This window comes from Coregonus clupeaformis, unplaced genomic scaffold, assembly GCF_020615455.1.
Source record: "Coregonus clupeaformis isolate EN_2021a unplaced genomic scaffold, ASM2061545v1 scaf0034, whole genome shotgun sequence".
Lineage (NCBI taxonomy): Eukaryota > Metazoa > Chordata > Actinopteri > Salmoniformes > Salmonidae > Coregonus > Coregonus clupeaformis.
Genome location: NW_025533489.1, coordinates 1,219,196 through 1,245,482, shown reverse-complemented (window position 1 = coordinate 1,245,482; position 26,287 = coordinate 1,219,196). Strand labels below are relative to the sequence as shown.

At 43.1% G+C, this 26,287-nt stretch overlaps 1 pseudogene; it reads left to right on the top strand.

The window, feature by feature from the left end:
• The first annotated feature begins 727 nt into the window (after positions 1-727).
• Positions 728-20,138, top strand: LOC123483142 (annotated as a pseudogene).
• The last annotated feature ends 6,149 nt before the right edge of the window (positions 20,139-26,287 follow it).

Here is a 26,287-nt window from a genome sequence, read left to right as displayed (position 1 = left end):
CCAGAAACTTCTTCTGAAATCCACGCTGATCTGGCCTCTGATAACATACATACGATTACATGCATAGTAATCTATTCTGTCAACATGTGCATTTTGGATTGAGAGGTGATGCCGTTTAGCCTTACTGGTTTACTCATCTTTGTAATGTTGAGCCTGATAGAGTACGGATGCAGCAAATATATCGAAATGTAATGTTTGGTACAATGTAAGAAATGCGAATTCCAAAAAAGCTTTAAACCTACCCATGGATTTATTTATTTTTGCTTCATGAATGGTGTCTGAAATGTTATGTTGCAAGAACTGCACTATCTGAATTTACAAAATTATTTGTACAAGCTAAATATGGCAGCATTTGAAAGTACATTTGTATTTAATCATTTCTGGTAGCTGTGTTTTTCTTTTGATTTTATTTTATACTAATTATTTATTTGAGATAAACGCTATGATAATAAAAAGGTGTGATGCTTTGTTGATAATATGACCGTATCCTTGTTATGATCAATTATTAAAACAAGAACAAGTGTCACTTCTGCTTAATAGTGCCCTCCTGCTGTCCTTTTTACAGTAGTGAAAAAATATTCATTTTATACGATTTTCATCCATAACTCTCCCAACAGGACACGAGTTTGATGTTCCACTTCACAATTTACATAATATAATTTGCGCCTGCTTGCTACGGTATTCAGTCACCGCTTTCCATTAGTAGTTGCTGGTTGGCCAAGCTAGAATGACGACACATGTGCGGAAGCATTTCAGCAGATTTGCCCATCATGTACCTTTGTTAGGCAGCGTAAACAATCTGATATTTTACAACATTTATCAGATGTTATTAGAATGATCAGATCGATTTAATCTATTCAATGACAAACTAGCAAAGCAAAATCAAGACGCTATCAAAATGTCTGCCTCTTTGCAACTGTACCGAGCATGTCAACAAACTCCCACCAGCAGATATCTGTTATGCGAAAAGAAATCAAGAATCTCCCAGGTATGAAATGAATGCATAATGCAACAAATGGCTTCTTGGAAAAAAGCGATCTAGCCTAAGTCGTTATCCGTATTACAAAAGCTGATTATATGCTGCTGACCATAATGTGTCAACACAGGTATTTGCATGTTTTCCCCAGGCAATTGTTGGACAGTGCTGTTTCGTTCTCATCGAAAACACATGACATCTCTCCAGTCTGCTCTGACACCTTGCCAGAGTCGATCTCCAAAGAGCCGCCAAGGGCCACAGGCAGACATAGAGACACAGAATTCACTGAGAAAGGTAGCTAGCTATGACACTCGGGATCTCTCGCTTATATCCCTCTTTATATCTTCCTCGCATGACTTGTCTTGACCATTGTGTTTAGCTTTATCTGACTGGCACTTAATTAAAACTTTTATTCAATATAGAATCACGATAGAAATATCGCACATAGAAATCTTCCGCTTATCAGACTTGCTTCCAATGAGAATAACTTTTTTACGAGAACGACAGATCTATAGCTTGCATTTTTATCTGAAATCTGTCGGGTCGGGGGCACAAAGCCAGATAATGGATCTTTAATTAATGCCCGAATGTGTCAATTTCTACTACAGGGACCATCCAGACAGTCCCTATAGGTTACATCAGCTCCTGTTTCTCAGTGAAGAATGGTACCCCAGACAGCCAACCATATGTGGGCCCTCCAGGCACTCCTTCAGATCCAGCAGAGTGTCTTCAACAACCCTGAACACTCACTGGTCGCCTGGACAACTATTCCTCATGTCTGGTACGAATTTTGTGAGACTGGGATACTTGAGCTAAATGTGAGAGAGGTGGTATTTAGCTAAACTTAAGGCTGCTTAAGAAGGTGGCAATTGGGTATCATACAAATAATCTGTATTTTTGCAAAGACAATTTCATTAGCAAAACGTTTCAAGGATGTCAATCATTTTCTTAGTCATGCACTTTTTTGATCAACTTACCTCCCAACATTCCCAATTTGTCTACACATGTACAATAAAAACATAAGCCTGCTGTCACTCATCTCCATTTCCAGGGTGGTCTTCCTTTTCAACAAGAACGGCCACCTTTTGGAGTTATAAGGCTAAGGTGAAGCAACCCAGACCGAACGGCCAGAGGGTAGGGGTGTACCCACACGTAGGGCCCCCACCGGCCCAACGCCCTGGGCCTTGACTCCTGCTGCCGAAGAGTCACAGGCTAGTATCAGTCACAAAACCAGCTCAATTGCTTTGGTTGTTCTGGTACAGTGTACGGTGCATCCCCTAATATAAACCCCCAGAATACAGTCTTCTTCAGTTGAGCAATACATTTGTGTATGTATGTGTGCAAGAGAGAGTGTGTGTGTTTTTATAGGTGTACAGACATTGCAGGTTCAGCTCATTATGTCCCTCTAATTTATAAGCTTCTTGGCATGCCATAGAAACACTCATTATTCAATTTCCTCAACTGCCTGCTATGGGTTTTGGCTTTCTCTAGATGACACACTTGATTCGGAGAGATAGACATGATCGCAGCACCCTGTCCTGGATATCAAACCCTACATCTCTGACTATGACTCCCCACACAGTAGACTGGACATTGACACAGATACTTATGACTGTATGCCCAACCTGGAGGGGCAAACTAATGTACCATCAGAAGAGGGGACCAAAATTATGTGGAGAGGTTGCATTCAGACTCATTAACTTTTTTCTCCTGTACTGATGATCCCCCAGTTGGACTTGGGGGTTGAGAGAGGGAATAGCTTGGGCAGCACAGATCCCAGAATACTCCACTCAAAAGACAAATCCAAAGTTCACATCCACCGTCCAGGCGATGCCTCCAGCCTCTTCTGCTCCTAAAGCCCTGTCCAAAGACCTCACCACTGTGCTGGGGGAGCTCAAGGCCCACATCAGCCAGGAAGATGACCACCTTCACCCTGGGAGCCTGTAGGAAAGTCTCAGGCTTCATACCCAAACCAAGCCATTGGACAGTGGAAGAGGAAAAGCAAGGGGCCTTCGCTATGGGCAAGAGGCCTACAGCACCATTGCTGAAGGATCAGGAGCCCCTGTGACCAATCTGGAGGTGCTCCCCACCCCCAATGCAGAGAGAGAGCTGGATGAGTTCCTGCCCCCATCAATGCAGGTAAGCTCATAGAATTTGAGCTGAGGTTGACTTGGAGAGCTTTATTATTGCTTTTTAAAAGGGACGTATTGTAGCTTTAATTGTTTTTTGCAACGTGTTTTGTATAGATATTGCATCTTACCAGAGTAAGTCAATGGCTAAAAAAGTAATGTTTCTCCTGTCATCCATTTGGCCCATGTTAAAGTAGATCTATGTTCACTGGGTTCTTCCTCTCTGAATGTCCCCGCTTTCTCTAGAACCTCGTGACCGACTCCAGGTTCCGGTTCCTGCGCGGGTCCAAAGGAATGCGCCGCCATCAGAGGGGTCCTATCTTGGGTGACCCCAGGTCAGTGTATCGGCGGAGCCGCCGAAAGGACAGACTCTTTCTTCTTCACCTTGATGCAGACACTACCTGCTGGTTCGACAGGGCTGGCTGAGTGCCCGGTCAGACCGGCCTGTTGGAACAGAACTGGCCAGCTGAATGCTTCTGGTTCTATGCTTTGGGTTCTATGGATTGATTTCTTGGAATCAGCATCAATAATTGTTTTACAGGTGAATCTGAGAAAATATGAATATTTAACTAAATAATTGCAATGTTATAAATAATTGTTTTATTAAAATCATGGATTGTTTTATTTCTCCTGTAAAGATAGAGTGCTTGTTGAAATTGTTGGTTATACCGAATGATATTTATTTTTACTAAGTGTTACATTATAGAGCATTTATCCCAAGCACCTCTAGGCTGGGAGAGTGCACCACACGGTAGTGCACACTATCACTTAACTGATGGAATTCATGTTGAGTTTTCTGTTTAGTAAAGGCATGTTCACTACCATTACTATCTACACTGCTCAAAAAAAATAAAGGGAACACTAAAATAACACATCCTAGATTTCAATGAATGAAATAATCTTATTAAATATTTTTCTTTACATAGTTGAATGCTGATAACAAAATCACACAAAAATTATTTTCAATGGAAATCAAATGTATCAACCCATGGAGGTCTGGATTTGGAGTCACCTCAAAATTAGGTGAAAGACCACATCATAGGCTGATCCAACTTTGATGTAATGTCCTTAAAATGTCAAAATGAGCTCAGTAGTGTGTGCTCCACGTGCCTGTATGACCTCCCTACAACGCCTGGGCATGCTCCCGATGAGGTGGCGGATGGTCTCCTGAGGGATCTCCTCCCAGACCTGGACTAAAGCATCCGCCAACTCCTGACAGTCTGTGTTGCAACGTGGCGTCAGGACAGCCAGACATGTCCCAGATGTAGCCTACTGAATCTAGGTCTGGGAAACAAGTGGCTGGGGTCCACAGTACTGGCTGCCTTGCAGGGAACTGCTTACACACTCCAGCCACATGGGAGGTCTAGTACTGTCTTGCATTAGGAGAAACCCAGCCAACCGCACCAGCATAAGGGTCTCACAAGGGGTCTGAGGATCTCATCTCGTACTTCCAATGGCAGTCAGGCTACCTCTGGCGTGTGTTGTACATGGAGGGGGCTGTGCGGCTCCCCAAAAGAAATGCCACCCCACACCATGACTGACCCACCGCCAAACCGGCCGTGGCTGGAGGATGTTGCAGGCAGCAGAACGCTTCTCCACGGCGCTCCAGACTCTGTCACGCCTGTCACGCGCTCAATGTGAACTCTGCTTTCATCTGTGAAGAGCACAGTGGCTGCACTCACAATCTTTGGTGTTCTCTTGGCAAATGCCAACGTCCCACGGTGTTGGGCTGTAAGCACAAATCCCACCTGTGGGACGCTGGCCCTCATACCACCTCATGGAGTCTGTTTCTGGACCGCTTGAGCAGACATGCACATTTTGTGGCCTGCTGGAGGTCATTTGCAGGGCTCTGGCAGTGCTCCTCCGTTCACCGCGGATGTAGCAGTCCTGCTGGGTTGTTGCCTTCATACGGCCTCCTCCACATCTCCTGATGTACTGGCCTGTCTCCTGGGGTAGCGCTCCATGCTCTGGACAAATACGCTGACAGACAATAGCAAACCTCTCGCCACAGCTCACATTGATGCCATCCTGGATGAGCTGCACCACCTGAGCCACTTGTGTGGGTTGTAGACTGCCCCTTATGCCAAACACTAGACAAAAGCACCGCCAGCATTCAAAAGTGACCAAAACATCAGCCAGGAAGCATAGGAACTGAGAAGTGGTCTGTGGTCACCACATGCAAACTACAAACCTTTATTGGGGAAGTCTTAAGCAACTGCCTATAATTTCCACTCGTTGTCTATTCCATTTGGCACAACAGCATGTGAAATTTGTCAATCAGTACAAGTTTCATAAGTGTACAGTTTGATTTCACAGAAGTGTGATTGACTTGGAGTTACATTGTGTTGTTTAAGGTTCCTTTTATTTGTTTGACCAGTGTAAGTTATTGTTGCACAGCTTTAATAATAACTCCACTATGCCAGGATATAGATTCCAAATGCTTCCACTATTTCCTTTGACCTTTGTCAACCTCTCAGTTTTAGTAACTTACTGTCCAGTACACGCATTTTAAATTCAGGGATTTATATTGGGAAGTGAATTGCCCTCTGTCTGTATCCAGGACGCACAGTCTGTGGATTTTAATTTCATTGTTGGATGGAGTGGAGGTCTTTCATTGCTTCATGATTTACTACTAGAACTACTCCCATTTCCAATAGCAACAGCAAATCACTCTTTCACACTACTACTTTGTATTCTTGTGAGAGTTGGAGGCTCAGAGTCACACTCACAGTGGTTGTTTTTGTTTGAGGAGACTCTGTTTTTAGGGTCAGCAAATTACAACTCATTAATTGTGTGTTGTTAAATTGGGATGTAAAGAGTTCACTGAACAGAGAGAACAACGCCTTCACCAGTTGACTTGAATTGCCTAGGAAGTAATGGGACCACTGAATCTCCACCATGTTAAAAGCTGACTTCATCCTCAAAGCACTGGACTATGACCTGAACTGCGTCGACAAGCACGGTCACATGGTTCTATGGTACGCAAAACAGGAGTGGCAATGGTCCTATCAATGATCTGCTGCTGAAAAACCATGAAGAAGTACGGTCTGAAAATTTACAGACTCCAGGCCGCAGTCCCCAGGCTTTGTGGTCATGATAAATCCGGTCAAGTTCTGGTCAAACACCAGAGAGCAAATAAGCAGAATGCCTTTTATTGTGCAATTCACCAGAAGGCCACAGCCACTGGGAAGCCACTGCCAGGGAAAGGCCTGCCTCAATTAAGTTCTTGAAAGGACTTGATTGTAGTCCCGCGTAGCCCAGCGCTGGTGAGCATGGCGCCTGCAAACACCAGGGTTGTGGGTCTGATTCTGTAAATTAGCATAAAAATAAAAAAAATGAAAAATAGAAGAAAAAAATGTTAAGATACAAAACAACAATAATAATTAATGTATGCACTCACTTCAACTGTAAGTCGCCTCTGAATATGAGTGTCTGCTAAATGACTAAAATGTAAGTGTAAATGATTTATGCCTTCCAGCACAATTCCTCTGGGCAAAGTGGGAGAACCACTATAAAACAATAAGGCTGCCAGAGGCAAAACCTGGAGACAAAGAAGGCCTTGACTGAGGGTCTCAAGCAGGGGAAGACAACCTCCCCATCTGACTGAAAGCTAGACATGAGTCTAACTGAGGCCTTACTGGGGACAGATCAGCCTTTCTCACCAGCCAGGCCCCCTTCTCACTCTGCCCCGGCAGGAGGACCTCAGCTGGGGGCAAGTCCTGACTGCGGAGGCACTGCTCTGCCAGTGCCTGGGAAGGGAAAGGAAGTTGTCCCTGGGTGCCATCAGCGCCAGCCTGAAAGGAGAGGATGGGCATGGGCACGCCTCCTCCGCCGCGGGTGTGGCCTTGGCTACCCATGATCAGGATGGGGGGTGGAGCTTGAAGCAAGCAGGAGCTGCAAAGGACTATAGGGCCAGAGGGTAGGGGAAGTAGGCCACCCCAAAACCACTGGTCAGGAGCCGAAAAAGTAAAGATAGACAGACATAAATGTATGCTTTGCTTATCTGAAGGTTTAGTGATGACTATGAAAGATGGATAAGTTTTTGTGCATGAATAGCGTGCGATATTCAATATATTCAAGTTTGCTGTGTCTGTATTAAAAAGTGAATGCCAACTATCAGAGGACAGATGCAGAGGGTTAGTTTGTTTGTAAATACAACTTGACTTGGAATGTTTGGCTGCTAAGTCTTTTGTATTAAAATAAAATAAATAATTATCTCAGAATACAATTAATCAAATCCAGTATGGGCACTGACTGCTACTTCAATTGAATTTTGTCTTTATGAACATGTGGTATCTTAAATGCCTGAAAATAATACGGTGTACTCAAACAAATACAACAGCAGGTGGCAGTAATGGGTAAATGGCGACCCACAGATTTACGTGAAGGCGATGACACGTTTATGCCTTATAACCAATAGCAGAATATACTAATGGGTTTGAATGAAGAAACAGTACATGTTTACTGCATGTTTGTTTACTTCTTTTCAAATACATTTTATTTGGGTAAGTAGCCGTTCATATTAATTCATGAAAGAATGACTTTTATCTACTGCGTCAGGTTGAATAATTTAAATAGGTTCACGTTTCATAACGTTAGCGAGCAACTCTAACGTTAGACGCCAGCTACCGTAGCTAACTAGCTAACGTCAACTTACCTAACGTTGCGTCAAATGAACTCCAAACCTGGCATTAAACTCTGTCCTTTAACACAGTGAATAATATGCTCAATGGTAGGCGTATTAGCTGCTGTGCTCACCTTAATAACGTTAAATCTCTGTAACCCATCAGCTATTTTACGTTCCCTAAAGCTAACCAGTTACATACTGTACATCAGGGTGTATTATTTCAGTGATTCTGCTAAAACGTTTTTTAAACAGAACGAAATTGCAGAACCTACCTGAATTTGTCCAATAGAAACTCTCGTTTTAGTTGTAAACGAAACGTGTTGCAAATTATTGGTGGAATGATTACACCCTAGGGGTGTGTTCATTAGTCGGATTCAGTTGCAGAATGTTTCGTCTGTTGCAAAACGTTCTACAACGGAAACTATTTACTCCAAACCAAAAACATTTTGCCACGAAAACAAGAGTTTCTATTGGAGAAATTTTGTTCAGTTTGCTGATGGAATCCGACTAATGAATACACACCAGCATTTTGTTTAAAAGCTAGCTAGCCAGCCAAGTTGGTAACAGGTCGGATATTGCTCCAACAATAATACCAGGTTGTTTGTATTCTGACAGTAGCCCAGCCACGCAAGCTATCATCATGTCCACGAGAAGATCACTACCATAGTGCCCTCGAAGCTCATCACTAAGCTAAGGACCGTAAGACTGAACCTCTGCAACTGGATCCTGGACTTCCTGACTGGCTGCCCCCAGGAGGTGAGGGTAGGAATCAATACATCCGCCACACTGACCCTCAACACAGGGGCCCCTCAGGAGTGCGTGCTTAGTCCCCTCCTATACTCCCTGTTCACCCACGACTGTGTAGCTGCGCACAACTCCCAATACCAATATTACGTTTGCCGACGACACGACGGTGGTAGACTTAATCACTGACGACGATGAGACAGCCTATAGCAGGGATGGGCAACATTGATAGGGGTGGGGGCCACAAAAAAACGGAACTCATCAAGAGGTGGCTTGTGGGTCTGCGTACCCACATCCATATCCCCCCACCCCTTGCGAGCAAAACATTTTAGCGGCCCCCCTCGTGACAGCGAAGATAAAACGTTTACGTTTTAAAGTTCATTTCATGCAATTCTACACATTTTGTCATGGGGCGGAGAGAAATGTTTGCAGTTTTACAGCTACTTTCCTGCAATTCTACATATTTTGCCGTAGGGTGGAGGCAAATGTTTGCAGTTTTTAATATGATAACTGATGATCAATGGGCCCCACCCGGTCAGTAATTCTACCTTGCTTACTACAAGTTTAGATAGCTGGCCGCTAGACTAACTTACCAATCTAAAAATGTTTTGCTGAAATGGGCTAATTAAGTGACTTCTGATGCACAACCACATTTCAAAATTGCACCTTGTGTATTCTATCATTCTAACTCAACAGTTAGTTGAGACCCCAACTTTTTAATTTGTATTGGTCTGCGGGCCTACAAAAGGGGGGCGGCCCGTGGTCCGCCAGTTGCCCATCCCTGGCCTATAGGGAGGAGGTCAGAGACCTGGCAGTTTGGTGCCAGGACAACAACCTCTCCCCCAACGTCAGCAAGACAAAGGAGCTGATGGTGGACTACAGGAAACGGAGGGCCGAGCACGTCCCCATCCACGTCAACAGGGCTGTAGTGGAGCGGGTCGACAGCTTCAAGTTCCTCGGTGTCCACATCAATAAAAGCCTATTTATGCTTACTCCAGAAATGCCATCCGGAGGCTCCGTGCGGAGGGTTTGAAGTAATTGCAGAGCTTCCGGAGGCCAAATCGAGCTCTGTTCCGCATCACTGTGCACCTCCCAATTTTTTAAACAATGCCTAGGGCTCTGTATAGCTCTACATTGGCATGATTGGTTGACGGTAGGTGGTGGATGAGAGGTCATGTATGAACAGAAACTCACTTCCTTGACAACTTGCTTCACAACAGGCTGCTATGTGAAGCGCAAGAAGTATGAATGCTCCGACTTCTTGGGAGGCCGCTTCGCAGTAAATATTGTACGGCCACTGCAGATGTCGGATTGACCATGCAGAGCCTTTAAGGTTCTATCATGGTCCAAACACCAACACCGTTCTGAAGAGGGCACGGCTTGGGCCCTCAAAGTCAAAAGGTTATACAGCTGCACGACTGAGAGCATCTTGACCAACTGCATCCGACCGCAAGGCGCTACACAGGGTAGTGCGTACTGCCCAGTACATCACTGGGGCCGAGCTCCCTGCCATCCATGACGTCTATACTAGGCGGTGTAAGAGGAAGGCCCAAAAAATTGTCAGACTCCTGCCACCCAAGTCAGACTGTTCTTTCTGCTACCACACGGCAAGCGGTACCGATGCACCAAGCTGGAACCAACAGGACCCTGAACAGCTTCTACCCCCAAGCCATAAGACTGCTAAATAGTTAGTTAAAGCTGCAACGTATCTTTTTGGGCGACCCGACCAGATTCACATATAAATGTAGTTATAGATCTTTCATTCTCATTGAAAGCAAGTCTAAGAGGGGGTAGATATGTTTTATGTGCTCTAGGCCTATGTTTCTCATTCCAAAGTTTAGTTTTGAAGTTTTACTGGTTTTGTACACCAGCCTTAAACAGCTGAAAAGACAATATCTTTGGTTGAAAAATATATTTCACAGCGGTTTAGATGGTACAATGATTCTCACCTCTTACCCTATGAGGTCCAGCGACTGCTGGTTCTGTTCTACCTGATGATTAATTGTACCCACCTGGTGTCCCAGGTCTAAATCCCTGATTAGAGGGGAACAATGAAAACAAGTAGTGGAACTGGCTTCGTGGTCCAGAGTTTTGTCACAAACTGAAATTAGGCTAACTATTCACATTTTAGCAAGCAGGAAATGGCGGTCCGATTTCTGCATATTATACCTTTTTAAATAGTTAACCAAATAGCTACCCGGACTATCTGCAATAACCCTTTTTGCACTAACATTGACTCACCACATACACTGCTGCTACTGTTTATTATCTGTCACTTTATTCCTACCTATATGTACATATCTACTCCCACCACTGCACTTCGCACATGGACTCGGTACTGGTACCCCTTGTATATAGCCAAGTTATTACCTCGTACCCCTGCACATGGACTCGGTACTGGTACCCCTTGTATGTAGCCAAGCTATCGTTACTCATTGTGCATCAACCATTATTTGTATTACTTCATTATTTCTCTACATTGTTGGGAAGGGCCCGTAAGAAAGCATTCCTGTTAGTCTACACCTGTTTACAAAGCATGTGACGAATAACATTTGAGTTGAAGTGGATTTCATGTCTTCCTATTGCAGTCTTTTTCCCTCCCTTCCCTCCCATTCAAAATAAAATGATAAGCTGCAACATGTAATCTTGTAGAGTGACTTTGAAGTATCCATTGAGGCATTTGGTGCATATTGTGTGATAGAAAGATGAGTTCTAGACTTTTCCCACAGAGGCAAACCTACTGCACCCAGGAGTTGAGACAGGCACTAACCCATCAGATTCATTCAACTCCTAGATGTGACAAGAGAAAAGTATTGGCAGGAGAGCAAAGCTACAAAATGTTAACATTTTATTTACAAAGTTTGTTCTTAAAAAATAAATAAAAATGTAGCTACAACCGTGATTTGTGCAACAGGCAGCCACACAATCATAGCTCGCTAGTCGCACAGTTGCTATAGCAATTTTATTGGGGAAAAAAGATAAATTAGACAAAAAGAAGAGGGGTAAGAAATAAACCCAACATAAAAAATGTATTCATTCATCCAACAAAATATTAAAAGCACAGACCCAAAACTAGATATCAGTCCCAAAGTCCTTAGGCAGGTATACAGAAAGGGGGAGTTGACAGTGAAATTGTGGGATGCGGAGTAGTGCGCTGCTTGAGAACCTTGGGAATGGCTCTCGGTTCCATAGGGCACAGGCAGCTCCACTCTAACCACCCGTCTGGTACAGTCTTGCCCCACACAGGGGCTCAAAGCTGGGGGAGAGACGTGGAGTAGGCAGGGTGGGTGTCAGGGTGGAGAGGGAAAGGGAAGGGGTTGGTAACTTGATAGGCTGTCGTTTTTTGCTCATCATCGCTCAGGTCTTTGCTTTCTTCTTTTCCTTGGCCAGCCTCTACTTCTGGGAGAAATGGGAAAGGTCATTATACTTATAAAGGTAATTGTACTTAGTAAAGCATCCAAACGTGAAACTTTTTTAACATGAGCTTGTGACAGCGATGAATGACGTACTCATCTTCAAGTCAATCCCCACCATCAATGCTGGAGGTCTTTCCTGGAGAGAAGGGACAGAGCAGGTCAGGAATCCACAGAGCTCTCAAACCATATGCCCCCTAATAAGATCTTTTAAACTATTGAGTCACAAACAAACCAAAAAGGGCTTTACTGCCTTATCTCCGCTGATCTCATCATCCTCCTCTCCTACTACTCCCTCCTCTTCATCACCATCATCCCCACAAAGTCTTCCCTCCCTCTCCTCGTCCTCATCCCTCTCCCTAAAAACAAAATACCCCACTCCATTGTCAGTCATCACACAGACACATGCCGACAAACCCTACAAAACACAGTAGAATTGCCTTTGACAAAACTCCCACTACGTACTAATATGGATTGTGGTAAGATCATAATGTTTTTATCCGAGCGAATTTAGTCATGCTGATACATTTCAGCGTATGGGTGGTCCTGGGAATCAAACCTAACTATCCTGGCATTGCAAGCGCCATGCTCTACCAACTGAACTACAGAAGACCCCCATTCTCAACTCACATCTGCGCTTCCATTTCCTCAACACGAAAACTAAATGGCTGCCCACCCTCGCTACATCGCCCACCCCTCCGCCGAGCCGGCCCCCCCGGTCCTCCACGCTCGCACTCGGCCCAGGTAGGAGGAGCTGAGGGAGCAGTTGAACACACTTTCCCTGGGTAGTCATTCAGGTTGGTCACCTCACAGCTGAACAGGTCCAGAGACTTCAGTCCAGCTTTTCTGTGGGACCAAAATGGGTCAAAACTCAATATGGGGAATAGTGGCCTGAGGCATAGCCTGAGACAATGAGATGGTGTCACACACTGGTATTGTGCTCCTACCGGGAGTTTGGGTTACCTACCAAAGGTTCCAACGTGCTGATGTCTTTCAGTTTGTTCCCACTTAGATTTAGATGTGTGAGGTTGGGGAGTTTCTCTGCTAGCACGTCAAGGCCACCAGAGATTCTGTTGTCACTGAGTTCCAACTGCAACATAATGTGAAGATATATCAGTCACTTCTGTCTAAACGCCCAAACAAGTAAGTCTTTCAGAAAACAATGACTGTCCCAAATGGAACCCTATTCCTTACAGAACATAGTGCACTATTTTTGACCAGGACCCACAAAAGTAGTGCACTATATAGGGAATAGGATGACATCAGGAACTAACAAATTGCCCTCTCTACTCCCACAGCCAGAATTGTTATTTTTCAAAAGAAGTAAATACAAATGTCACTTTACTGTACAAGCTTGTGTGTAAATAATAATAAGCAAAATCATACTCTTTTGAGTTTCCCAAGTTTTGGGTTGGTTGGAGACGGATATTAAGCCAACGTTTATCAAACTGGAGGGAATTCAGATTGACACCTGCTGGGAGGCCTTTGATTTTCCATTTGATCTGCAGTTGTCCAGGACAAGTTCTCGTACTCTATAAGTGATAAATAACCATTTGTAAAATTGAAATCCATAAATTCAAAGAAAAACGCAAGCATGCATTGTTTACAGATGCATTAAAACACATGTGGTAATGCAATCTACATTATAACGCGTTATTTTTTTATGCATATATGTAAAAGTGGTGTGGAAAACGGTTTTAGAATGGTCAGTTGTTGGCAAACAGCAATCTGGCTGCATTAAAAAAACTAAGCTTAATTATAAATCTAAGTGATGAAAAAAAGTCCACCACAAAATATAAAAATCAGACACAGGGAGTTTTTCCTGACTTCTGTATGAATCCTTCAAACTTCTCAGTTCCTAGCTACAAAATGTTACATTTAATAATTGAAAGAGCAGAGTTCACGTTGACAGCTGGGACAGCTGCCGCTTTTGAACCAAAAGCTTTGATTAAAAGTGTTGGAATAAAGTTAACGCGGAACATCAAAGACCTTGCTGCGACGGTACAGTAACAATTGGAAACATTGATAAGGCTGTCGAAAGGGAGCCATCAACAAAGTATTTGCTGCATTGTTTTATGTCGAGGCACCGCAGTTGTTTCTTTGAAACTGGGCTGCCACGAGGAAGAACTGTACAATACAGTTCTACCTTCACTTGGCCCGCCATTGATGCAGTCACTAATGACAAATGCAATGCTTTTGTTAGTGCTCAATACAGGCTAGCCATTGCCCTTTTGCCACGAAGGTATGCAAATTGAAGAGCTGTAAGTAGGCCTGACTGCCTGCCATTAACTCACCTAGATGTATAATGAGTATCCGGTTGGAGCTTCACCCACCACCAACAAGGTGGTGAGAGTGGGCCCAGTAATGCAGTGAAGAAGATGGATTTTGGGGCTGACATTCCAAAATTTTCTCAGCGACAAACATTTGAGCCCCATACAGTATTGTTTCCAAAACTAGAATCTGTAATAGACAGTGGATCATGCTTGGTAGACTTCACCACAACGCTTTCTAAAAATGTAGTTGTTTAGGAGTGCAGGAGTAAATTCAGTTATTGCACACTTCAGAGTAGGTGTTCCATAACAGAAATAGGCAAATAAATGCTAGATGCAGGAATGCCTCCACATGCAAGATGCCTTTAAGAGGATAGAAAAAATTAGGGGAAATATGGTAAGTAGTGGGGACGGAATGGAGAAGCAACAGCTGTGCTGGAGTGCGACTGGGTGATGGGTGACCGGGCTCTGATGATATGGGAGCGGGAGGATGAGGCTCAAGGATCTGAATGGTCTGTAGGAAAGACATAGAAAGAGAGACTATGCGATACTGAAAGCAGTGGAGCGAAGTTAGTGTAGAAAGTAAAAAGAGGTTCAAAGAAGGAAGCAGAGAATATGTTGAGTGGGAAAGTTAGGAGTTTGAGACCATAGGGCCCTGTTTACACCCCATCCTACTACGCTGTAGAGAAAGAGATAAGTGAAGTTAAACTCGCCCGGTTAATTGGAAATGGTAGATTGCTAATTTTTTTGTGGTAGCCAGGCTCAGCAAGGGAAGATTCTGCAAATGGAAAAACATAATGGGAAGAAGATTAAAAGCCATGTACCTGGTGCTTATGCTAGGTTAAGGGGAGTCATCACTTGGGTCCCAATATCTATGTCCACAGATGACATTAAAGAAAATGTGAAGGGAGGCAGAGTGATTGGCTTTCAAAATGTTGACTGGGGGCAGGAAAGAGGGTCATAGTTTTTAATTTAACAGTGATGCTGAGGTTTAAGAAAGTCTGTCGGGAAAAAAGTATGATTCCTAGTTTAATGTTAGAGAATGACCTATGCACCCGTATTGTTAAATGCCAGCATGGGACATGTAGTTCTGCTCAGTGAAAAGGGAAAGATGTGCCTGGTGTGAAGGGGAACATGGATTACGGTGATCAGGGTAGCAATGAAGGTTAAGTGCTGTGAATTGTGGGGGGAGAACACTTGGTGGATGCCAGCCACAGAGAGAGAGAGAGAGAGGCTAGAAAGTACCAGACATAGACCAGTCATGATGTATCATATGCATGAGGCCGTGAAAACAGATTGGTAGAACTAGTGTATGATTGAGCTATATGGATGTACCTGTAGTAAGTGAACCTAATGTTGTGGTTGGGTTTCGATGGTCCTAGCATGGTTTTGAGGCCTGTTCAGAAATCTTGTGTCTTATGAATGTGGGGTGTCAGGACACTTTGATAATGAATAAAGTTGACTTATAGCTTTGTAGATGATATGTTGACTGGGTTGAAAATGCACTTGGGCTGTGGTGCCAGAACAAGAAGTTGAAGGTTACTGTGAAGAAGGCAGAGATATTGGGGGTAACAGGTGTTACCAAGTTGAAATAGGTTGACATGCTGAACAATCCTAAGGGTGGAGTGTCTCTGAAAGATTATATAAAATAAAGCTTAATGGGGGTTGTGGAGTGTTTTTTTTGGGGGTTAGGAAGTTATTTGGTTTTTAATTTTATTTTCATGGTAGCACAGAATCAAGGATTGAGCGTACACAGCACAGTAGGTGGCGGCATGCATTCATAATCGTTTGGTTTGCGGACCGCCATGATATTTCAGAAGCTACGCCCGAATTGCGGGCTGCAGTTGCACACTGGTTATTAGTAAAACACAGCATGGAGAGTCCTTTCAGGAGAGCTTCAAAGACGAATGACAACATGGCGATTCTGAGATGCAGTTCTCAAACTCTGAAGAAGAAATGACTGTTTACATGCAGGTAATGACGTGTAAAAAAAATATCAATTCAAGTGTATTTAATGTAGAATACTTTATTATGCTCATGAAAAGCCAGAGGGGCTTGTTCTGAGTTTTTTAGCAACCCACACCAAACGCTTCCTGCCTTCGGTGTCGTAGTATTCAGCTGGCTATATTTCACGTTTAAGAACAATATGTTATAATACATTGTCTAGCCTCATACATTAGAAATGTCGTTCCAATTATAAATACAAAATATAAAAGCATCGACACCGAAACGTGTATATTGCCGGGCCAGCTCTGGGTCAAGTGATTTGATCTCTTTCGTAGGAAGCAGTGAGGAAGAATGCATTTGGAACCAAACATTCGTTGACCGGTTCGCAACAACAGTTTACATTTAGGGCCATTACTATTCTCTACACAATGTTGAGTATAACGCTCTATGGACGTCACACGTTCATGTCTTCGTAACCAATCAATCCCCTTACAGTTAAGAACGACTGACTTAATACCACCGATTTCGTGTGCTAGCTAACCAGCTTAGCTGAACGGGAGCACCTAGCAGTCACTTCTGGAACTCGTGTAACTTCTAAAACGTCGTAAGCAGCGAAAACAGCCAAACATATTAATCGGACTTAAGCAATCACTATCAGGGCTCCGTTACAATACATAGATGTCCTCGATTTGATAAATATCCACTTGTTAGGTCAGATTTGTTGAATAAGTACAAACTGGTCAATGAAACGCTCCGCATTCTATTGACTCCTTGTACCTTTTGACCGTATCTGGCATTGGTAGCGGAGGCTTTTTCCACCCCCATTTGCCCGGCGTCTGCGGCAATAGCCCATCCGTGACAAGGATCGACGAGTTGTGCGTCCTGAGATGCTGTTCCGCACCACCGTTGTACCGCGCCGTTACCTGTCTAATTGTGGCCTCGCCCGTTAGCTTGCACTATTCTTTCCAATCTCCTTCTGACCCTCTTATCAACGAGCTGTTTTACGCCCACTTGGACTGTCGCTGACTGGATGTTTTTTGTTTGTCGCGCCATTCTCGGTAAACCACAGACACTGTCGTGCGTGAAAAGCCCAGGAGTGCTGCCGTTTGTGAGACACTGGATCCGGCGCGTCTGGCACCGACGATCATACCACGCTCAATGTCCCTTAGGTCACTCTTTTTACCCATTCTAACGTTCAATCGAACAGTATAACTAGATGCCTGTCTGCCTGCTTTATATAGCAAGCCACGGCCACGTGACTCACTGTTTGTAGGCGTGATCCATTTTCGTGAACGGGGTGGTTTACAATGATGTGTATAAACCCTGGATGACTAACAGGGGATACTGTATTGAAGCCACCGAGCAGCCATCTTGGCACTCCTCCTCAATTGTAAAACAGTACTTTGGAAGCTATAGAAATGCATTTATTAATGTGTACATTTGTTTTTGACACGTATTCTATTACAGACAACTTAATGCACAACCCAAATATATATTATGTGAGCTAAACATAAATAACATGGACAAATATTAAAACATTTTCCTTAAAGTTTTTTTGTTTTTTTTGAGTACTAATTTTACTGTCCCCACTACAACAAAACAAATACTTAACTGTACATAGAATTTTGTCCTTGAAACATAAAATTGAAATAATACTGCAGAATCCCATTCATCTTAAGGAGTGACTGTTCTCCATGGCGTGTGTCAATATGGACTCGTAAAAGCCAAAGCTCAAATGGCTAAACAATAGCATCAGCTATCCAGGGTTTATATATAATGTCATATAAAACTGGACCATGAGGTGACATAAAAATAACTGGGGCTTTAACTCGCCAGAAAATAAATTAGTTATGGAATATCAAACCAACAATGTAACATTTTAATGGGATGTAAGGCAAGTAGAAGATGATCTGGGCACAGATTTGGGGTAAATGGGCCCTCAATGACTTCAGTCGACTGTTAGGCAAGCTAGTAATATAAAACGAATTGTTATGCACAGGAAGAAAGTAGCTTAGCTAAAATGGGTGGTGTAATGGTAGTTGTAGGCAGCAAGATGTGAATGACTAACAGAACTAGGTGAAACATTTTGCTTTCATGTAGCTAGCTAGCTAAATATCTGGGTCCCTACTGAATCGGGAAAAATGTCTAAAAGACTCCACCCATTTATCACAAAAATATTGTGCGACATGCTGTAAAAACAGTGTATTATTGCTGGGGGATTTAAAAGTGCATTGTAATAAAGTGCCCCTCATTTTAGCATTTATGATAACAACAAACATGGCTACCAAGGTCTATATAAAATAAACCATTCCGTGTGTCTAACGCATTATGGAAACGTTGACCTCCTACAACACTGATGTAGAAGTGAACAAATAATTGAGACGACTTTGCAATCAAACCTTGTGTGTGCAACCGACTAGGAGGCTGTGAAATGGTTAAACACTGCAATAATGGCAGCAAGCAAAATAATCGGCAGTAATTGCCGCCGCTTCACGCTGCAAATGGGCAAACTCTGAAAATTTCTGACTTACACAGGTTGTAGTTATACACGCGCCACGTTTAACCAGTTAGGCATTTACTTATATTCCCAGTTCACCAAAACGTGGCATATACCCTGGCATACTGTCTGGTTGCCAGTTAATAAATTGCTGGGTTGGCTAGCTAGAAATTACGACACGGCGTGAAAGCCCATGAGCACATTTGCCAATGTGTGTACTTTTGTTAGGCAGCATAAACAATTCCCATTTCATAACATTATCAGATGTTATTGTATGAATTTCAGAGATCTATTTAATCTATTCAGATCTTTATTCAATACACTGAGGAGATAGCTCAAATAGGCAACACTAAATTCTGACCCACAAAATACAGACTGAACATTGACACATACTATGAGACTGTGGCGTCCAACCTGAGGTACCCAATGTACCATCAGAAGAGGAGACTTCAAATTATGTGGGAGAGGTTGCATTCAGGACTCAATAGCTTCTCTCCCAGTACTGATGATCCCTAGTTGACTTGGGGGTTGGAGAGAGGGAATAGTCATAGCACAGATCCCAGAATATTCCACCAAAAGACTAATCCAAAGTTCACATCTCACCAAAGGTATGGTTTACAGCTCTCTTTCTGCTCCTCGTGCTTCCCAGTGTGCACCCTACCACTGTGTTTGGGGTTCAAGGCTCACACCAGCCAGGGAGATGACCACCACCCTGTAAGAGAGCTCAGAAAGATCCCAGGCTTCAGCTGGGCCTAAAGCCAAGACACCCATGCAGAGAGAGAGCTGATTATCTTGCCCCCAATCAATGCAGGTAAGCCCATAGAATTCCCCCCAGCTGAGGTTGATATGAGATTTTTTGGCTATTGCTTTTTTTAAAAAGGACTGAGTTGTGCATTCATCCACCAGAGAGCTCCATTAGAACAATTGTTTTTGTAGCGGGTTTGTATATCATTGCATCTCAAGCCTAAACTATCTTTTACCAGAGTAAAGTCAATGATAAAAAAGCAATGTTTCTCCGTCATCCATTTGGCCTATTGTTAAAAAAGAACTATATTATTGTTGCTTCACTGTTTCCTTCCTCTGCAAATGTCCTGCTTTCTTTTAGACTTGAGTCACACAGCAGTTCTAGAGTAGGATTTCAGCCTGGGTCTCTCAGCCTCCTGGAGAGCTACCTCTCCTTATACTAACCTGATTCATCTTATCAACCTGCTAATTATTAGAATCAGGTGTGCTAGATTAGGTTGGAGCAAAAACCAACAGGACTTGAATTTCCAGGAACAGGGTTGGGCAGTCCTGTTCTAGAACCTTGTGGAGCGACCCAGGTTACGGTTCCTGCAGTCCAAAGGAAGCCGCGCCGCCACCTGGGGAGGGGTCCCATCTGCTGACCCCAGGTCAATGTATCGGAGGAGCCACAGCAAGGACAGACTCCTTCTTCTCTCACCTTGGACACGGCAGACATCACTCGCTGGTTCGACAGGTCATTGGAGGTGCTCCAGGTCAGATCGGTGGCTGTTGTAACAGAACTAGCCAGCTGAATGCTCTCTGTTCAGGTTCTATATGGTCCTAATGGTTCTGGTTCTATGGATTGATTTGAATCAGTCTCTCAATAATTGTTTTACAGTTGAACTGGAGACCATATGAATATTTAGCCAACAATGCAATGTTGAGTATTTTATATTTTTTCTAAAGTATGTATTATTTTATTTCTCCTTAAAGATGGTGCTTGCTGAAATTGTTATATACCATGTGATCAGACAACTATTTATTTTAAGGAAGAGTACTGAACAAAAATTATAAATCTAACAATTTCAAATATAAATGAATTAGTCCACAATCACGGATTGATGACTGGGCAGAGGAAGGGTGGGCCTGGGAGGCATAGGCCCACCCACTTTGGGGAGCTGTGTCCAGCCAATCAGAATGAGTTTTTCCTCTCCTACAAAAGGGCTTCTTTGGTTGCAGACATGTTTACCTCTCTTTCATCGAAATGTCCAGGTGGCTTTGGGTCTGATTTATCCTGCGAGTGAAGAAGCCGGATGTGGAGATCCTGGGCTGACGTGGTTACACGCGGGTCTGGCGGTTGTGAGGCCGGGTTGATGTACTCGCCAAATTCTCTAAAACGACGCTGGCTGCGGCTTATGAAAGAGCAGAAGTGAACATTACATTCTGGCAACAGTTTGTGGACGGTCAGCCAGATGCTGTCTGCACACACCCTCACAAAATCCTGAGACATCTGTGGCATTGTGTTGTGATTAAAACTGCACTTTTTAGTGGCCTTTATTGTCCACAGCACAAGGCACCTGTGTAATGATGCTGTTTAATCACCTCTTTGATACACCTGTCAGGTGAATGGATTATCTTGCAAAAGGAGAAAATGCTCAGTAATAGGGATGTGAACAAATTTTGTGCACAATTTGGAGAGAAATAAGCTTTCAGCATATGGAAAATGTCTGGGATCTTTTATTTCAGCTCATGAACATGGGACTAACACTTCATATGTTGTGTTTTATATTTTTTGTTCAGCAACCACAAATAGCTACCAAGACTATCTACATTGACCCTTTGGTACTAACTTTGGACTCATCACATAAGCTGCAGATACGAAGTATCGTCACTTTATTCCTAGTTATGTGTACATATCTACCTTTGTACCCTGCACATCGGGACATGTACTGGTACCTTGTATATGCTTTCGGGTTATCGTTATTCATTGTACATTTATTATTATCTAATTCCTCTGCATTGTTGAAAAGGGCCTGTGAAGTAAGCATTTCAGTCTACACCCGCCATGCTATGTGGACGCAACAACTGATTTCATGTTCCGATTGCCAACTTCTTTCCCTCCCTTCCCATTCAAAATAATAAATTAAGCTGCAACATGTCATCTCGTAGAGTGACTTTGAAACATCAATTTGGTACTACTGTGTGATAGATGAGTTCTAGACTTTTCCCACAGAGGGCAAAACCTGCATTGCACTCAGATCGATTTCATTCAATTAATCAACTTTAGATGTGACGAAAAAGGCTGACCGGAGGAGAGCAAAGTGCAAAAATAAGTTAACATTTTTATTTACAAAGTAAATTGTCATACAGAAAGTAAATAAAAGCATAACCTTTGATTTCCAGTAAACAGGCAGGTACGACAGTTGCTAGTAGCAATAATTTTACTGGGGGAAAAAAGAAGGAAAGAAATAAACAAACAAAAATTCATAATTAATCCAACAAAATATTAAAAGTAATTGACCCAAAACTAGATACCAGTCCTAATGTCCTCAAAGGTATACATAAAGGGGGAGTTATTATTGAAATTGTGGAATGCGGAGTAGTAAAAGCTGCTTGAGAACGGCTCGGTTCCATATGCAGGCAGCTCCACTTGAACCACCAGTCCGGTAATCTTTCCTCAGACACAGGCCGGTGGGTGGTTGGGGAAGAGACTTTGAGGAGGCAGGGTGTGGTGTCATAGGGTAGTTGATAACTTGATTGGCTCTAATTTTGCTCATAATCAAGGTCATCAGGCTCTGCTTTCCCTGCCTCCTGACAGCCTCAACTTCTGGGAGAAATGGGAAAGGGTTATTTGACTATATGATACTGTACTTAAGTAAAGCATCCAAAAGTGAAACTTTAACATGAGCTTTGGACATGAGCTTGTGGCAAAAGTAAGGAGTGACATACCATCGTCAAGTGGTCAGGCCACTAATTACCACCAAGGTCTTCCTCCCAAAGAGATGGGAGAGCAGGTCAGGAATCCAGAGCTTAAACCATATCCCCTTGTTCATCTTTTTTTAAACTATTTGTCACAAACAAACCAAAAAGGGGCTTTACCTTTTCATCTCCGCTGACCTCATCATCCTCCTCACAAAGTCTTCCTCCTCCGTCCTCATCCTTCGCTCCTCCTAAAACAAAAAGAAGTAAATCACATCCATGCCGGAAAAATCCTCACAACACACAATAGAATTCCCTTTGAAATAAGATAAAGTGACCTAATATGTACTAACATGGATTTTCAATGCAGATACTGAACAGAAAATATAAATGCAACATGTGGTAAGTGGTTATCCATGTTTATATGAGCAAAAAGATCCATATAGAGCATTTCTTGCCAAGATATCCCATCCACCTGACAGGTGTGGCAATCAAGAAGCCGTTAAATAGCATGATCATTACACAGGTGCACCTTTGTCCTGGGGACAAAAAAAGGCCACTAAAATGTGCAGAAGTTTTGTCACAACACAATGCCACAAGCTGAGGGAGTGCAATTTGCATGCTGACTGCAGGAATGTCCACCAGAGCTGCTGCTGGGGAGAATTTAATGTTCATTTCTCTACCATGTTTTCGCCTCCAATGTCATTTTAGAGAATTTGGCAGTATCGTCCAACTGGCCTCAACCGCAGACCACGTGTAACCACGCCCAGCCAGACCTTCACGCTGCTTCTTCACCCGTGGGATGGTCTGAAACTCAGCCACCCGGACAGCTGATGAAAACTGCGGGTTTGTGCGAAACGAATAATTTCTGCACAAACTGGTCAGGAAACTGGTCGCCGCCCCTACCAGGCTTTAGACCTGACTGCAGTTCTGCGTCAGAATTTCCGCTTTCAGTGGGCAAATTTTCACCGCTTACGGCTACTGGCACCTGAAGAAATGTGTCTTCACGGATGAATCCCGTTTCAATTGTACTGGCAGATGGCATACAGTACGGCATGCCAGTGGCTTAACGGATTGCTGATGTCAACGCTAGAACATTAGTGCCCCATGATGGTATGGGAAAAGGCATAAGCCCGGACAACGAGCACAATTGCATTTATCGATGGCAATTTGAATGCACAGAGATAGTGACGAGATCCTGAGGCCCATTGTTGTCATTCATCTGCTGCCATCAACTCGTCTTTCAGCATGGTAATGCACGGCCCCTTGATCTGTACACAATTCCTGGAAGCTGAAAATGTCCCAGTTCTTCCATGGCCTGCATACTCAGACGTCACCCATTGAGCATGTTTGGGATGTTTTTGCAGTCTTGTGTAAATACATTTGCATGGGGTGGTCCCGGGAATCGAACCCACTATTATGCCGCTAAAAGCTCCATACTTCACTCACTGAGCTACAGAAGACCCCATTTTCAATCTCAAATCCCACAACTGCATTTTCATTTTCATATTGCCCAAAACATTGGGGAAAACAAAAATGGCTGCTAACCTTCATCGTTTCCTTATATCGTCTGACCCCATCCACGTCAGACGCTCCCGGTCTCCTCCACGCTGGGCACTGGCCAGGTAGGAGCTTGAGGGAGCAGCTTGAATACACTCCTGTAGTCATTCAGGCTGGTCACCTCACAGTTGAACAGGTCCAGAGATCAGGCTGTCTAGCTTTTCTGTGGGACCAAATGGTTGTAGGTAATTAGGGGGTCAATAACACTGCCTGAATAAATCTCTAATTAGAGTTTATAGAACACCTTTTCCTCGTAGGCTATAACACTACTTTTGACTAGAGCTACATTGGGAAATAGAAACAAACATCACACTCGCCAAATAGGTCTACGGTCAAAACTCTATATGGGGAATAGTGTAATTTGAGGCATAGCCTGGAGACAATGAGATGGTGTTGTACTGTATTGTGCTCTACCGGAGTTTGGTGAAATCTTACCAAAGGTTCCAATGTGCTGATGTCCTTCAGTTTTGTTCCCACCTAGATTTAGATGTGTGAGGCTGGGGAGTTTTTCTGCTAGCACGTCAAGGCTACTAGAGATTCTGGTTGTCACTGAGTTCCAACTACAACAAAGTGTTTAGCTTGTCTGCTTTTATTTGTTGTTTTGGCGCTGTACTCCAGTACTTTGGATTTGAAATGATAAGCAATGACTACGGGTTAAAGTGACTGTCAATTTTAATGAGAGTATTTTCACCTGCTTATCAAGTAAACGCTTTAGAAATTCTGGCACTTTTTATACACAGTCCTCCCATTTGGAAGGAATCCAAAGTATTGGGACAAAATGTACTTGTGTATTAAAGTAGTAAAAAGTTTAGTATTTAGTCCCATATCTATAACACGCAATGACTACATCAGGTTGTGGACCCTACAAATTTGTTGGATGCATTTACAAGGTTTTTTTGTTGTAGTTTCATTTACTTGAGCTCACAGAAATGGATGGTGTAAATAATGTAGTGTCATTTTGAAGTCACTTCTATTGTAAATAAGAACAGAACTACATTTCTAAACACTCTACATTTTAATGTGGATGCTACCATGATTACAGATAATCCTGAATCAATCGCGGAATCGATGAGTGAGAGTTAGATAATAAATATCATACCCCAAAGACATGCTAACCTCTCACCATTACAATAACGGCAGGTTAACATTTTTTTGGGGGGGATATGATATATCTGCGTCTAAATCTCACTAATTATTATTCACGGCTCATTCAGGATTATCTGTAATCATGGTAGCATCTAGGGCTGACCCCATTTAGTCGACCGGTCGATTATTTGGTCGATAGGTTGTTGGTCTTTTTTTCATGTTGCACAAGACAACTGGTTCGATTCCGCTATCTCATGGGATTAATCCATTGCAGAGGCTGATGGGATGGCACAGTCCATCACTTCCAAGACATGTGATACTGAAAATTGTATATGGTTATATTACGCAAAAAATAATTGGTGCAACACTAATAAATCCAATATTATAACAAATGCGTTTTCTCCGCGTTGATATGGTCGGGCCATCCCATGATCAAACAAACTCTCAGTGCTCCTGTAGAATTGTTTCCTTTCCTATGTTGCTGTGCATAATATGTAAAATTAATTGCACAGCTGGGATTGAGAACACGCCGCAGCCTCTCGCCTAAACCTATATTCGACGCTATTAGTTTTTACTGGGGGAGTTGCAGGCCCCACCATGTACACAAGCACAAAACACCACATCTGTAATTTTTAGTTCCATTCTAATCTGGCCAAAGTGGCTGGGTGAATCCAGGCATGAGTAGGAGTGTAATGTAATTCCAGGCTGAGTAACTCATGTTTTGGGGAACCAATATCCTCTGATAATACTTAGTCCTGCATTAAACTGGCATCCCTGTGTTTTGAGAGAATGGTCTGAGTTTGACAGGTGATGCAACTGGTCGAGCAAGAACACAATAACTGATTCATAAATTGAAATGCGCCATGACAGTCCATATGTGAAGGGCCCACATGCATTCATTACTTCCTTCACAGTGAATGCTTTTGCAAAGCGTATTAATTGAATATTGGCAAATGCATTAGTAAAAAATATTGCTTTTATTTAATGTAAACTTGCTGTCAATAGACTGCAGCAGCACAAAACTGAATTTAACCCATTTGGAAATGATAAATTTACTCGGCATTCCATAGCCTTCAAACACATCTCTTGTGAAGGAGTAAAAGAAAACTCTGATATTAACCTTACAGAGTCTATAGAGTTCTCTAGGAGATGGAAGAACCTTCCAGAAGGACAAACGATTCTGCAGCACTCCACCAATCAGGCCTTTGCGGTAGAGTGGCTGGGACTGAAGCAATCAGTAAAAGGTACACAACAGCTCCGCTGGAGTTTGCCAAAGGCAAATTTGGAAGACTTTCTGGTCTGATGAAACTAAGATTAAACTCTTGGCCTGAATGCCAAGCGTCACGGCCTGAGGAAACCTGCCCATCCTCGTGGTGAAGTATTATGGTGCAGACTA